We start from the raw sequence: 13,025 nt of genomic DNA, 5'->3' as shown, positions 1-13,025 counted from the left end.
TCAACTCTGGAGTGGAAGCTACAGGAGGGCAGGGCTTGGCCTCAGGTATCTCATCTGCAACCCCACCCCAACCCCGACCCCGAACCCGACCCCCAAGCAGGCCTGGTTTGCCCTCCCTGTTCATGAGGCCTAACTTAAGTTCTCTCTGGAGAAAAGTAAAAATAAAAAAGTCAGAGGCCACGGCAGAAGGCTTTGCGGAAGGGCAGGAGGGATTAAAATGAGTTTTTCTGGGACCTCCTTCTATTCCTCTGCCCCATTTTTAAAAATCTTGGTGAAAATAGGGCAGTTAAATAAAACTTTGGCACTTTCCACATGCCATGTACTGCCAAGAGCATACATTAACTCATTTAATTTTCACCACACTCATACGAAATAGTTTCCATCATTATCCCCATTTTACAGAGGGGTAAACTGGGCTGTGGGATGAACACTTTTCCCAGAGTTGAATATTGCACTGCCCAGATCACGAGTTTCATGCTCTCAGCTACTCCGCTAAGCTGCCCCAGAAGGCTTCCCTTCAAAGAGGGCTGTGTGGGTGACACTGCAGTTCCATAATGGGGCACCCACGGAGGTAGATCTGCATTTGTGTAGGTAGGAAGGACCCTAGTCCGGGTTCCTGAGCAATTCTGCTCCTCTTGGGCAGGCAGAAGGCTATTCGGGTGACTGCAGTCCGGGCGGAAGAGGCGGTCAGGGGTGAGGTGGCTTATCCCCCAACCCCGACCTCATTTTAGGGTCTCTCCCAGACAGGTCTTTCCCCTCTTTGGGCGGGTCAGCTCTGTGGAGTGCTGGCCGGGTGGCCACTTCGAACTCGTGCACTTCTGCTTTCTCGGGTTCGGCCCTGGCTTTCATGCCCGGGAGCTCCGCAGCCTGGAGATGCACACCCCGACACCCTCCTCCCCTAATTTCGCACTCGAGGAGGGACGGCCAGGCGAGAGGGCCCTCAGGGTTGGCCCAGCCTTTCTGCGATGGCAGCGAGGGGTCTCTTCGGAGCAGCCGAGACGGGTGTAACGCCGTGGGCGGGAGAAGACGGCTGGTGTCCACGCTCTGCAGGGACTCGAGCCTTCAGAGCTGTCGCAGGGGGACGCGCGACCCGGTTCCCTTCCTCCTCCGCCCAGACGCGGAGGGGAGGGGGATCCAGCAGCCGGTGGCTCCGGGAGCTGCTCGCCGCCTCCCGTGCCAACCTGAGGATGCGTGTTCCCTGCGGTTGCCAAAAGGGTTCGACGGAAGAGAGAAGCCAGAAGATGCGAATAAGAAAAAAAGCTTAAAGGCTGCAATCTCCCCAGCGACTGTTTGCGCCCGGTCTTCTCCAGCATGATCGCTCCCCACCCTTACACATTCCGCCAAGGCTTCTCGCCTCCTCTGACTATCCAAGTCATCTAGTGGGGTGGGGGCAGGGTGGTGCTTTGGAAAAGCTGATTCTCCCCACTCAGATGCGTGGGCTTAGGAGTGGTGAGGGGCTGGCAACATCTGTCCCTCTCCGGAGTGGGCCACCTCTGAATGCGTCTACCGACATAGCTTTGCTAGCCAAATTGCAGGAGACTACAAGGGCTGTGTGAGGTGACTTCACACTGCTCTTGGGAATAGCTCAGGCAGGTTTCGAACCCCACCACTGCCTCTCACTACTAGCCTGTCCTGAGAGGCCACATGGAATTGAGGGTCCAAAGGGCCATTCATGAACATCCTCATCAGCTTCTTAGGCCCCAAGGCCTGTTCACCCTTGGGGTCAGCTCCTTAGCAGTCTTCCTGGATTTCTTCACGGTCAGTCTTCCTAGATATCTTCCCGCTCCCCTTCAGAGACTCCTGCATTCACCTATCACCTGCAAGAGCAAGGGGTGGGTTTTAGCTGGGGATCTCTGGGGCCTGGAGCAGAGTAGAGACTCAATAAATGCTTGTTGACTGGAGAAATAAATTACCTGGGTGGAGGGGAAGCCAAAGGCTCCTGAAGAGCCCAGGGCTGCTGCTGGGAGGGTGGGCTTGGGTTTGGCCATCAAGGCTATAGAGGTTTGATTCCTGGGGTAGGGTGGAGTGGGGTGGTGTGGAGAGGAAAGCCCCTGCCAGAAAACATCTGCCTCAACTGCCACCCTTAGTCAAAGGGAAAGAATGGAGGGCGGCTCATTGTGTGAGGCCGTGACCCACACTCAGGGTCTGGTTGCTTGGGGTTTCCTATGGGAATGCAGTGTTGGGAAAGGGGGTGTCCAAGAAACTGGGGTTGTAGGGGACTGGTGTCTCCCCTGGGCCAGGTTCTGCTCACATCAATCATCCAGAATCCAGAACTCTTCACAGCCTCTGGATCCATCAAGAAACAAACCCCAAAATAAATGTGAGAGCAATGGCCTGGAGATCGCTCTAGTCCCTGTGCCCTGCAGGGTCTCCAGAGGAGAAAAATGAGGTGGAGGTGGGGGTGGGGCAGAGGTTTCCTGGGAATTCAACTGGATATCCAAGCAGAGAAAAACAAAACAAAGCAAAACAAACAAACAAACCCAAAACCATGTGCACAGAGTGAAGGGACTCAGACCCAGAGAGGCCACGAGGACGGTCACAGAATGGTGCTAGTGACAGACTGATGATAGAGGCAGCACAGAGGTTGGGCAGGGGACAGGGAACTGAGGCAGAGGTGGAATAGGGTTGGGGACAGGCTTACACTCAGGGACAACAAGGTCCAAGACTTCAGGGGTGTGTGAGGTGACTACCTCAAGGTGTCCAGGCTGAAGGATAAGGCCAGGATGGAGCTGCTGAGGCAGAGCTGGACAAGCAGTGTTTGGTTACCCACAGGCCTCCAGACCTTAGGAGCCTGGGGGAAATCTTGCAGATTAAGGTTCTAACTGGCCTTCTCTTCTTGCTAAGGGTGCCTTTGCTACTCATACTCTCCAAATGCGAGAGGTTGTATGGCTTTGTGGTTGAAATCTCTGCTTAGCCACTCATTTGTGGTGTGACCACAATCAGGTTGCTTTCTGCCTCAGTTTCTTCATCCCTAAAATAAGAATAGTAAGGCCTCCTTCTCAGGAAGATTGAGTTAATACAGTGTGTTTAAAGCTCACACTAGGGCCTGACAGTAGAGTAAGTTGTATGTATTAGTTGTTCCCAACACTAGGAAGGAGTAAGAAGTCTGAGGACCTGGTCTTGCTCCCTCCCTCTTCTACGCCCATCCACCCTTGCCGGCTGCCCTCTGAGTCCCAGAGGCTGAGACCAGTCCACCAAATGCCTGTTCCCAAGAGCTTCACTTGGTCCGGGCCTGAGGCCAAGGGAGAAGAGGCAGAAGAGGCAAATATTCTGCTTCGACCTGTGCCCGCACAGAGTCAGGCGGTTTAGGGCAGGGAGGGAGGTGCCATGCAGCTGGTGCTGCTTTGGGAGAAGCTGAAAGGAAGGAAAATACCTTATCCTGTATTCACTGTGTCCAGGGCACTGTGCTAGGCATGGGGAAACCAATAGGGAAAGATAAGAAAAATAAATTCCCTTTATTTAATCCTCAGAAAGCTCTTAAGAGTTTCCTATCTGCCTTGTGCATTATGATTCTAATTTTATAACTGAGAAAACAGAAGTGAGAGTGGTTAAGCAAGTTGCCCAAGGTCACACAGCTAAAACATTTGGAATCCAAATGAGATGAGTCTCTGCCTTGGCTCAAGGTCCTCAGTCAGTCCTGTCTTCCACCATCTTCCTCCCAGGGCCCCTGCTGGGAGGGGCCTCAAGCAGAGTTTGTTTGGTGGGTGACTTCGGGAATGAGAAGGGTCATGAGCCCCATTGAGCCCTGTAGGCTCCATTTTGCCTCTCTTCCACACACTCCACTTCTCACCCTCCAAAATGAAAGCAGCAGGATGTTGGGCTCTTCCTGACTGGGGCTCAAGTAATCGATCTATTAATCTCGCTGCATGTTTTCTCATCTGTAAAATGGGCATAATAGAAGCTGTTTCGCTGGGTTGTTGTAAGGCTCACACGAAACAATAAAACCTTTTAAAGTTTGCTTGGCATGTTCAATAAATGGTGGCCATTGTAGTTATTGTTCCTTTGATCCCTGGCCCATGGCAAGCGGGAGGAAGCCCGCTGGGTGGGAGGTAGGGCTTGGGCAAGCTCAAGTGTGTAAGCCCCTCACGCCTGTTTCCTGTCTGAGCCTCCGATGCCACTTTTGAAATTCACGGGAAGGACTGGGACTACGCTTGGCGACGGCGCAAGGCAAGTAGCAGATGTGTGATACCGACCTGCTACAGGGACTTCGGGCTGCGAACGACGTCGCCAACAGTTCACCAAGCGGCCCTCGCATCAAGCGGAACGACGACGTCGTTAAAGCACTGTGGCCCGAGGTTCTGGAGGCGGGGCGAGCCCGGCTGGAAACCTCGCTGCCCACTCCACCAGGAAGCATCCTGGGAGATCCGAAAAAGTGGACCCGTAAGATCCTGACCTTGGGAGCGAGCAGTTCGTTCGGATTTTTAGGGAACGGGGAGGGTGCAGATGAGGCGTAGTGGCTGATTTCGGGGCCTGGAGCCACTGGCCATGCCCAGAGAGTGCAGGCTGAAACATGTAGATGCTTCTGTTGAAACCTCAGTTTCCCCTCATGGAAAAAAGACTGTCTATATCTGTCCTCCTTAGAAGGCTCTTGAAAGCCTCCAACAGACTTGCTCCTTGCTGGCCTTACCCAAGTCTTACTTGCCAGGGTCTTGGGCGCTCAGCATGGAGATTGAACACAGATGAACTCTGTGCACTGAGTACTGAAAAGTGGCGGTTGTCACTTCAGAGTTCTAGCCGCCTCTTCGGTGTAACTGGTCGCACCCCTGACCTCTATTCTCCGCTCCCTAAGCCTTCCCCAGAGCGCAGGGGTCCGCGCGGTTTCTGGGGACTGGAGGACAGGGGCAGCTGGCAGGTGGGGAAGGAACAGAGGCCCCTAAAAATGGCTAGGCGCCCTGTGGAGATTCCCCAGACGACCCTCCATTCTTCCACTAGCGCGCGCGGGTAACCCCGCTGGAGCTCCACCCAGCCGCGAAGCGAGCGCAGCACCGCAGGAGCAGCGACCGCGCAGGCACAGCTACGCGGAGAGGAGAGCCTGGTCTGGACACCGCCACAATCCCCAGCCAGCCAAGCCTACCCTGCCACTCCCTCGCAGGCCCGGAAAGGGGACAAAACCGTGGGCCCAATTCAAGTGCCAGGTGCGCCCAACGCCAAGAAGGGTCGCCCTGGCTGGCCTCTTCCACACACAGACTTCCACACTTAGGCACCGGCGAAAATCACCGAGGGCTTCGGGCCCTTGCGCAACCCTGTGCTGGGCGTTAGTGGCACTGTAGGGCCAGATAATTTTTCAAAGAGAAAGTAGAGGAAAATAAGTGTTGGCTTTTGGTCCCGTGGTCACCCCGAGGCCCACAGCCACCTTCGGTTCTGATTTTCTTTTAAGCTGAAGAAAGCGGCCGAAGTGCTCCTAGCTGAAAAAAAGGGATGTCAAGGTGGGGTTCGCTAGCTGAAGGCGTGTTGGGGGCTACCCTGAACCCACAGACGTGGGACCTGGCCCCGGACTTTCCGTCTTCCGCAGACTCCGGGTCGCGTCAGTTGCTCGGCGAGGGTCTGAGAAGTGGAGGAGGGACAGGGCCTCGGCAGCCACCTAGGCGTGGCCGGAGTGGAGCGCGGGGTAGGGGCGGGCCCCACCGCGAACGAGGCCAGCAGCGCCTTCAGTGTTGTCCTCGCGGTGGACGCACTGCCAGTCCGCCCAGCAGGCCTCGTTTCCGGGAACAGGGGCAGGCGGCTAGCAAAGCTTCCCCCGGGGGCCACCAGGAAGCACCCGGAGATTTCCTGAAAAGGAGTGCGCCTTTAAAGTGTCGGCTTCCCAGACGTTGCTCTGGGGAGAGCGAGGAAGGGGAGGGACACACCTTTTCAAAGGGCTGGGACCCTGGAGGGACTTTTCTACCATTCGCCGCCGGTGTTTACGGGAGGCTGGTTTCTCCTGGGCCGGCGTGGGCTCCACACAGCCCCAGAGACCACCATTGTTTGGGGAGGGCAGATACGCCCACCCGGGTCCCCGACCGCGTGGCGGAGGCTTGCTTGGCAGGAGTGGAGATGGTGGCGACACCCAGGTTTTCTAACTGCTTTTCTGAAATTCATTAGTAAATGAGGAGTTGAACTATGGAAGTTCTGAGAGTCTGCCCCGGGAAGGCGCACCCCAACCTCTCTTCCCCCCGCTCAGCCTCTCGCCCCACCATTAGTGGCTGCCTTGAGATCTTTGTATCAAGACCAAGCCAACACTAAGGAGCGCTCTAGTGAAGCAGCCTGGGCCTGGTAATGGGGGTGGAGTCTGCCAGGTGAGGGTGGCCCCACGGGTACCTCGGCCCAAGTGTAAGTTATGTATTTGCTATGAGACCTTCACCTGAGTTATTTATTTGCTGTGAGACGTCGAGCAAGTTACTTAACCTTTTTGTATCTCGCTGTCCTTCTCTGGATAATGGGGATAAACAAGAGTTCTACCTATATATGGATTGTAAAGAATTAATGAATTTTCTCATGTCGCAGAGAAAGCAGTGCCTTACTCTTAGGGGGTATTCCATAAATGTCATTTACCTTTATGTACACATCAGGACAAACCAAAACTCCTCTCTGTCCTATACTCACGCACAGGCAGTATGAGATGGGCAGTGGCCTAGGATCTGGTTACTAAGCGCTACAGAGAAGTGGGTGGTCACAGGCCAGAGGACTTAAAAAAGCCAGGAAGCCGAAATGATTTGACAATTCATTTTTACTTCCATAACCCAAGGCCCCTGTTTGCTGTGAAAGGCTTTATCTTTTTGTTTTGTTTTGTTTTGTTTTGCTTTGTTTTTAATTAAGCTATCATTAGCCACCTCCACCTTCCAGAAACCTATTTCTTTTTTCTTTTTTTCTTTTTCTTTCTTTTTTCTTTTTTTTTTTTTTTGAGATGGAGCTTCGCTCTTATTGCCCAGGCTGGAGTGCACTGGCACAATCTCCGGCTCACTGCAACCTCCACCTCCTGGATTCAAGCAATTCTCCTGCCTCAGCCTCCCTGAGCAGCTGGGATTACAGGCCACCACACCCAGCAAATTTGTATTTTTAGTAGAGATGGGGTTTCTCCATGTTGGCCAGGGTGGTCTTGAACTCCCAACCTCAGGTGATCTGCCCTCCTCGGCCTTCCAAAGTGCTGGGATTACAGGCATGAGCCACCGCGCCTGGCTCCAGAAACCTATTTCAAAGGGCAGAAAAAGAGTAATGAACAAATTTCTTTTTGCATATGGCGCAGTGAAAATAATGAGGGCTTACTTAGAGGTGAGAGACACATGACCTGTCTTCTGGTCTCTGAAACTCTACATGGGTAAATCCTCTAACTTTCTGATTCTTAATTTCTTCATCTGTAAAATGAGGATGATGATAACAATGCCATCTTGAAAGAATCTTTATGAAAGCTAAAGGAAATAACGTATTTTGAAGCATTTGGCACTGGCAACGCAGGAGGATAGAGCTAATAATTCACCAAAAACAATAACAACCACGCTAAAATAAAACCTAAGCAAAGAGGAGAAACTCCAAAGGATGGGCATTTCTATTGCAGATTGATTAGGGATTTTTTGGGATATACAGAAGAAAAAGTTCAGCTTAGACATGCTGCCTAAAATGAGTTTCAGGGAGTTCAGGATGCTTGGTTATGAGAAGGGACAACCTGCCCAGTTTCCCTCTTTAAAACTCAAGATATGTCTCCATCAAGCCTGGGAATGCTTTCGTGTAAACAGATTTTAGTTTTTTCAGTATCAACCCAGAAAACTGTCATGTATTAGAAGGAAGGCTGTGAATAAAACATGGCCAAAACATGATGTAATTGCAGTTACTCCAAATATGTTGAAGTGTGTTTTTAAAATGGAGAGAGAACCCAGATCATTTTTTCTCATGCTATCAATTATATAATAGTGGTATAGCTTCTCAATGTAATGTCTCTTTGCCCCACATATACATACATCTATTTGCATATACATGTGCTAATTTCCATTTTGTTTTCCATTTCGTTAGAGGTTTTTAAGTTTAAAGCAATACAATTTTTAATCAGAGTTTCCATTCAGAATCATGGAATCAAAAGATTTTTTTCTCTCTTTTAATGTAAAAAACTCCAACCCGTCCAACAAAATAGAACTTATCACCTCTAGTTAATTTTGTGAAATATATTCAGTTATTCTTTGGATTATACATTCCATCTTCTTAAAAATATGAACCAATCAATTATATTAGCCATACGGCTTGATTATAACAGCTAATTTCCATTTCATAAAGTAATTGTTGTTTAAACACTGATAATTTATTAGTCAAGGTGTTTAGGAAAGTTCTCTCTAGTTCTATCTTTTAAATAATTATTGAAATGACTACAAAAATTCAAAGTCATTAGACTATTAGTTTTCATGGTTTTAGATTCTGTGGCTCCTCAGTATTAAATATCTACAAGGAGAACATTTTGCATGCTCTGCAGTCCTGGAACTCACAGCATGGACTATCCAGAGCAGCTTGGTGTTATTTGCTAGGCACAGGATTTCAACAGCAATAATTTGATGTAATGGGAAGGAGCTCACAGGGCTAGTCAGTTGTGTTGGACGTGAGAGCTGGCTAGGAAGGCTGTGCAGTCACACATTACTGCAAACAAAACATGTCACCCTTCAGTGATCTTAATGCTTTGTCCATTAAATGTACTCCCTCATGTAAATGGCAGTGTATTTAACTGGTAAACAGATGTTCACCACTATAATCTCAGAATTAGAAAGCTGTGGTTTATGGTTTGCAGTAAGCTCTAGGTTTCTTACTTCACTGAGTATTTTCCAGAGTCATTTCTCTTCCCCCCTCCCCGTCCCTTGCCATCCATCTGAGTTTTGGTTCTATTATGACCTTAATCTTGGTTTAGGGAGCAAATCCTCTTGACACTGTAATACACACCTTATGGGCCTCAACAAATATTCACATAAAAAGATGTAGAAATAACACTAAAGCATGCTATATTTACGGTAATTTGGCCTTAATGCAGTCTGACTTTAACTGAGGGTATTGTTTTAGTGAACTGCTCTGCATATCTCTTAGTTTAAAAGATACCCACCATGTCAGGTTGTTTCCTAGAAGGCGAACCTTAATTGCCAGATGGATATAGCTAGCCTATTAATAGGCAAAAAGATTTAAGTCAATTGAGGAAACGGAATGTGGTATCTTTTTGTAACCTAGCATACTCTCGATTAACTAGAATTTAAAATACTTTGTATTAAGATCATACATTTCCCTGTTATCATTTATCACCTGTTTTTATTGATTATATTTTCTGATAAAGACATCCCATTCAGGTAGGCTAAAGGAAAGTATTTGTTAAGAGCTTGAGTAGGTTTTGCAAAATTCTAGCACCTAAGAAGGGGTGTTTATCTTTAAGAGCCTCCATCGTTATTCCTTGTTTATTAAACCACAGATGGGAGGACTGGCTTAGCATTAAGTCTGTGTCATCAGAATGATGAACTTACTGCCACCTTATCAAAACTAAGACCCCTTTCCCAAAGGTCTGCCAAATGTGGTATGACAGTAAAAAGTAATTAAGTAATTAACTAGATAATGGCTAACAGTGCCTTGTGACAGTAAGTGCTCAGTAATTATTTGTGGATGGGTAGATCTTTCATGTTCCCATATTATTATTATTTCTTTAATAAACATCATTGAAATGTGACATAATAAGAAAAAGTATACAAATCTTAAGTAGAAAGCTTGATGGATTCTCACTAAATACATACACCCTTGTAACCACCATGCAGATCAATATATAGAACACTACCACCATCCTAGAATCTTCCTTTGTGCTCACTGCCAGTTATTACCTCTAAAAGGTAACAACATACTGACTTCTAACATGACAGATTAATTTTTAAACTTTGTATAAATTGAATCATAGTAATATGTACTCTTTAGTGACTGGCTTCTTTCCCTCAACATTATGTTTTTGATATTATTTCATGTATTTGCAAGTTTCAGTAGTTCATTATTACTGCTGAATAGATTCCAGTGTATGCAAATTACACAATTGATCTGTTCTTCTGTTGTCTGGTGTTTGGTTTGTATCCAGTTTTGGGCTATTTTGCATAATGCTACTATAAACATCCTTGTATATGTTTTTTTTGTGCATAGCTATGTGCTTTCTTGGTGGGTATAGTACTTAGGATTGGAATTGCTGGGATATCTTATGGTTATCATGTATTATTATTTATTTTACTTCTTGATAAGGATTTTATAGTTATTCTTCAATGGCATTCCATCTAACTCAGAATGAAAGTTAGTGGCCTTACAATTACTTACACAGACCTAAGCAAAATGGTCTTGACACTATTTTCTTTCTTGCTGTCTCTGTTGAAGCTGTAGTTATCTTCATGCTGTTCCTTAAATATACCAGGCTTGTCTATCCCTTAGGGCGTTTGCCCTTGCCACTTCTCTTTGTCTGGTAGCTCCTCTAGCAAATATTTGCAAGTCCCTCCCTCATCTCCGTCACTTGACTCAAATGTCACTTTCTCGGGAAGGTCTTCCCTGACCAGTCAATTGAAGTCGTAACATTTTCCTATTACCATAGTATACTTCCTATTACTCTTCCTTGCTTTATGTTTTTTTCATAGCAATGATTGATATCTGATATGCTCTGTGTTCTTATTTGCTTGTTCATTTTCAATCTTCTCCCATTAGAATGTAAACACCAAGAAGGCAGAATTTATTTTATTGTAGAGACGGGGGTCTTGCTATGTTGCTCGCACTGTACTTGAATTCCTAGGCTCAAGTGATCCTCCAGCCTCAGGCTCCTGAGTAGCTGGGGCTGCAGACATGTGCCACATTGCCTGGCTGAGGCAGGAATTTTTGTCTGTCTGGTTTTATTTCCCCCACTGTTGAATCCACTGCTGTATCATTTTGCTAGTCCCAGAACAGTGCCTGACAAAGCATAGGTACTCAAAAAATAGTTGTTGAATGAATAAATTAATGGATGAGAAAAGGATGTCACAATTGTGAAAGCAGAAAGTTGCTGTTTAAAGCATCAGAAGACTTGGGTATTTGTCCCTGCCGTCATTAATTGACTCTGTGACCCTGGGCAAGTCACTATCAGCTCCCCTGTTTGTCAAATGGGGATAACAAAATATGTCTGCACCTAGGACTTTTAAGTGGCTCAAATGCAATAATGTGAGTGAAAATGCTCTCCAAACTTTGAAGTTTTCACCAAAGTAGGCATTCTCACTTGGCACGAAAGAGTTTGTTAGGAAAAATGAATTAATAATAAAACTAGTGAGGAATGTATAGTGAGAGCCACTGTTCTTTTTTTCCCTGTAGTAGCTGATGAAGGAGGTTAGTGCATGTCATAGTTCAACTGCCTCTTACTCATGTACCTAAGGTGTTTTTCTTCTTAGTAGACAGTGGAGGTTGGGGGCTCCTGCATGCATCTGAGGTCTCAAACCTCCATTCATGGGTAGGGCTGGGAGTCGTAAAGGAAATCCAGGATCAGCTTGGATGATGAGAGCAGTAATAACTGCTTACATTCATTGAGTGTTCACCATATGCCAGGCAAATGTTGCTTTTCCTCTATTAGCTCGTTTATCATCATAACATCCCTTTGAGGTACTGTTTTACAGGTAGGGAAAAATAAGGCAGAAAGAGGTAAAGTTTTACAGGTGGGAAAAAATGAGACAGAAAGATGTAAGGTAACTTCACTAAGTTTGACTGGTGGATCCAGAATTTGAACCCAAGTAATCAGGTTCAGGACTCTAGCAAATAACCACTCAGCAATGCTGCTTAAGTTCTGGTAGCGTTATGTGTGCCGCTGTTGCATTACAGAACAGCACCAGCTAAGTCCAGGGCCCCAGAAACTCTTGTCCCCAGCAAGCTTTCACAGGAGGCCAGGACAGAGGAGGTGCTCTGTGATGCTGCTGAAGATAGTGATGCTCTTGTAAAGATCTTGCCCTTTCTCAGTGCTGCCTTACACTGTATAATCACTTTAAAAATTAGACAGCCACATATGACATTGAAAATAAAAACCATTCAAAACACCGTAATGCCTTTCAAAGCTATTTGTCAGTGGATTAACATTTTGATTAGTAGAAAAAATTACCCTTAAATAACCGCAATGAACTGAAACATACCCCAATATGTTTAAATATATGAGTTTATCCTATTTATTTTATACAATAAAAGCCCACATTACAGAATATTAGAAAACTCACTATTTTTAAAATTAGTAACTAAAGGAAAAGAATTAAGAACTTACTCACTTATTCAGGGCTGGTGCGGCAGGCTCACGTCTGTAATCCCAGCACTCTGGGAGGCCGAGGTGGGTGGATCACTTGAGGTCAGGAGTTCGAGACCAGCCTGGCCAACATGCTGAAACCTCATCTCTACTAAAAATACAAAAATTAGCTGAGTGTGGTGGTGCGTGCCTGTAATCCCAGCTATTTGGGAGGCTGAGGCAGGAGAATCACTTGAACCCAGGAGGTGGAGGTTGCAGTGAGCTGAGATCGCACCACTGCACTCCAGCCTGGTGACAAAGCAAGACTCCGTCTCAAAAAAAAAAACAACTTATTTATTCTGCTTTAAAAACAGTTTTATTGAAATATAATTGATATACAAAGAGCTGCACTTTTTTCTTTTTTTTTTTTTTTTTGAGACATAGTTTCACTCTTTTGCCCCGGCTGGAGTGCAGTGCCGCAATCTTGGCTCACTGCCACCTCTGCCTTCTGGTTTCAAGTGATTCTCCTGCCTCAGCCTCCTGAGTAACTGGGGTTACATGCACCCACCACCACACCCAGCTACTTTTCGTATTTTTAGTAGAGACGGGGTTTCACCATGTTGGCCAGGCTGGTCTCGAACTCCTGACCTCAAGTGATCCGCCCGCCTCAGCCTCCCAAAGTGCTGGGATTACAGGTGTGAGCCACCGCACCTATTTAATGTGTACAATTTGATGAGTTTGATCATATGCAAATACCTGCGATACTATCACCACAATCCAGGTAATAGATACATCTAAAACTTCCCAAAGTTTCCTTGTGTCCCTTTCTTTGTTTTGGGATAAA

The sequence above is a fragment of the Gorilla gorilla genome, chromosome 11 (genome assembly GCF_029281585.2).
Source record: "Gorilla gorilla gorilla isolate KB3781 chromosome 11, NHGRI_mGorGor1-v2.1_pri, whole genome shotgun sequence".
Lineage (NCBI taxonomy): Eukaryota > Metazoa > Chordata > Mammalia > Primates > Hominidae > Gorilla > Gorilla gorilla.
Note: the sequence above shows the minus strand (reverse complement) of the source record.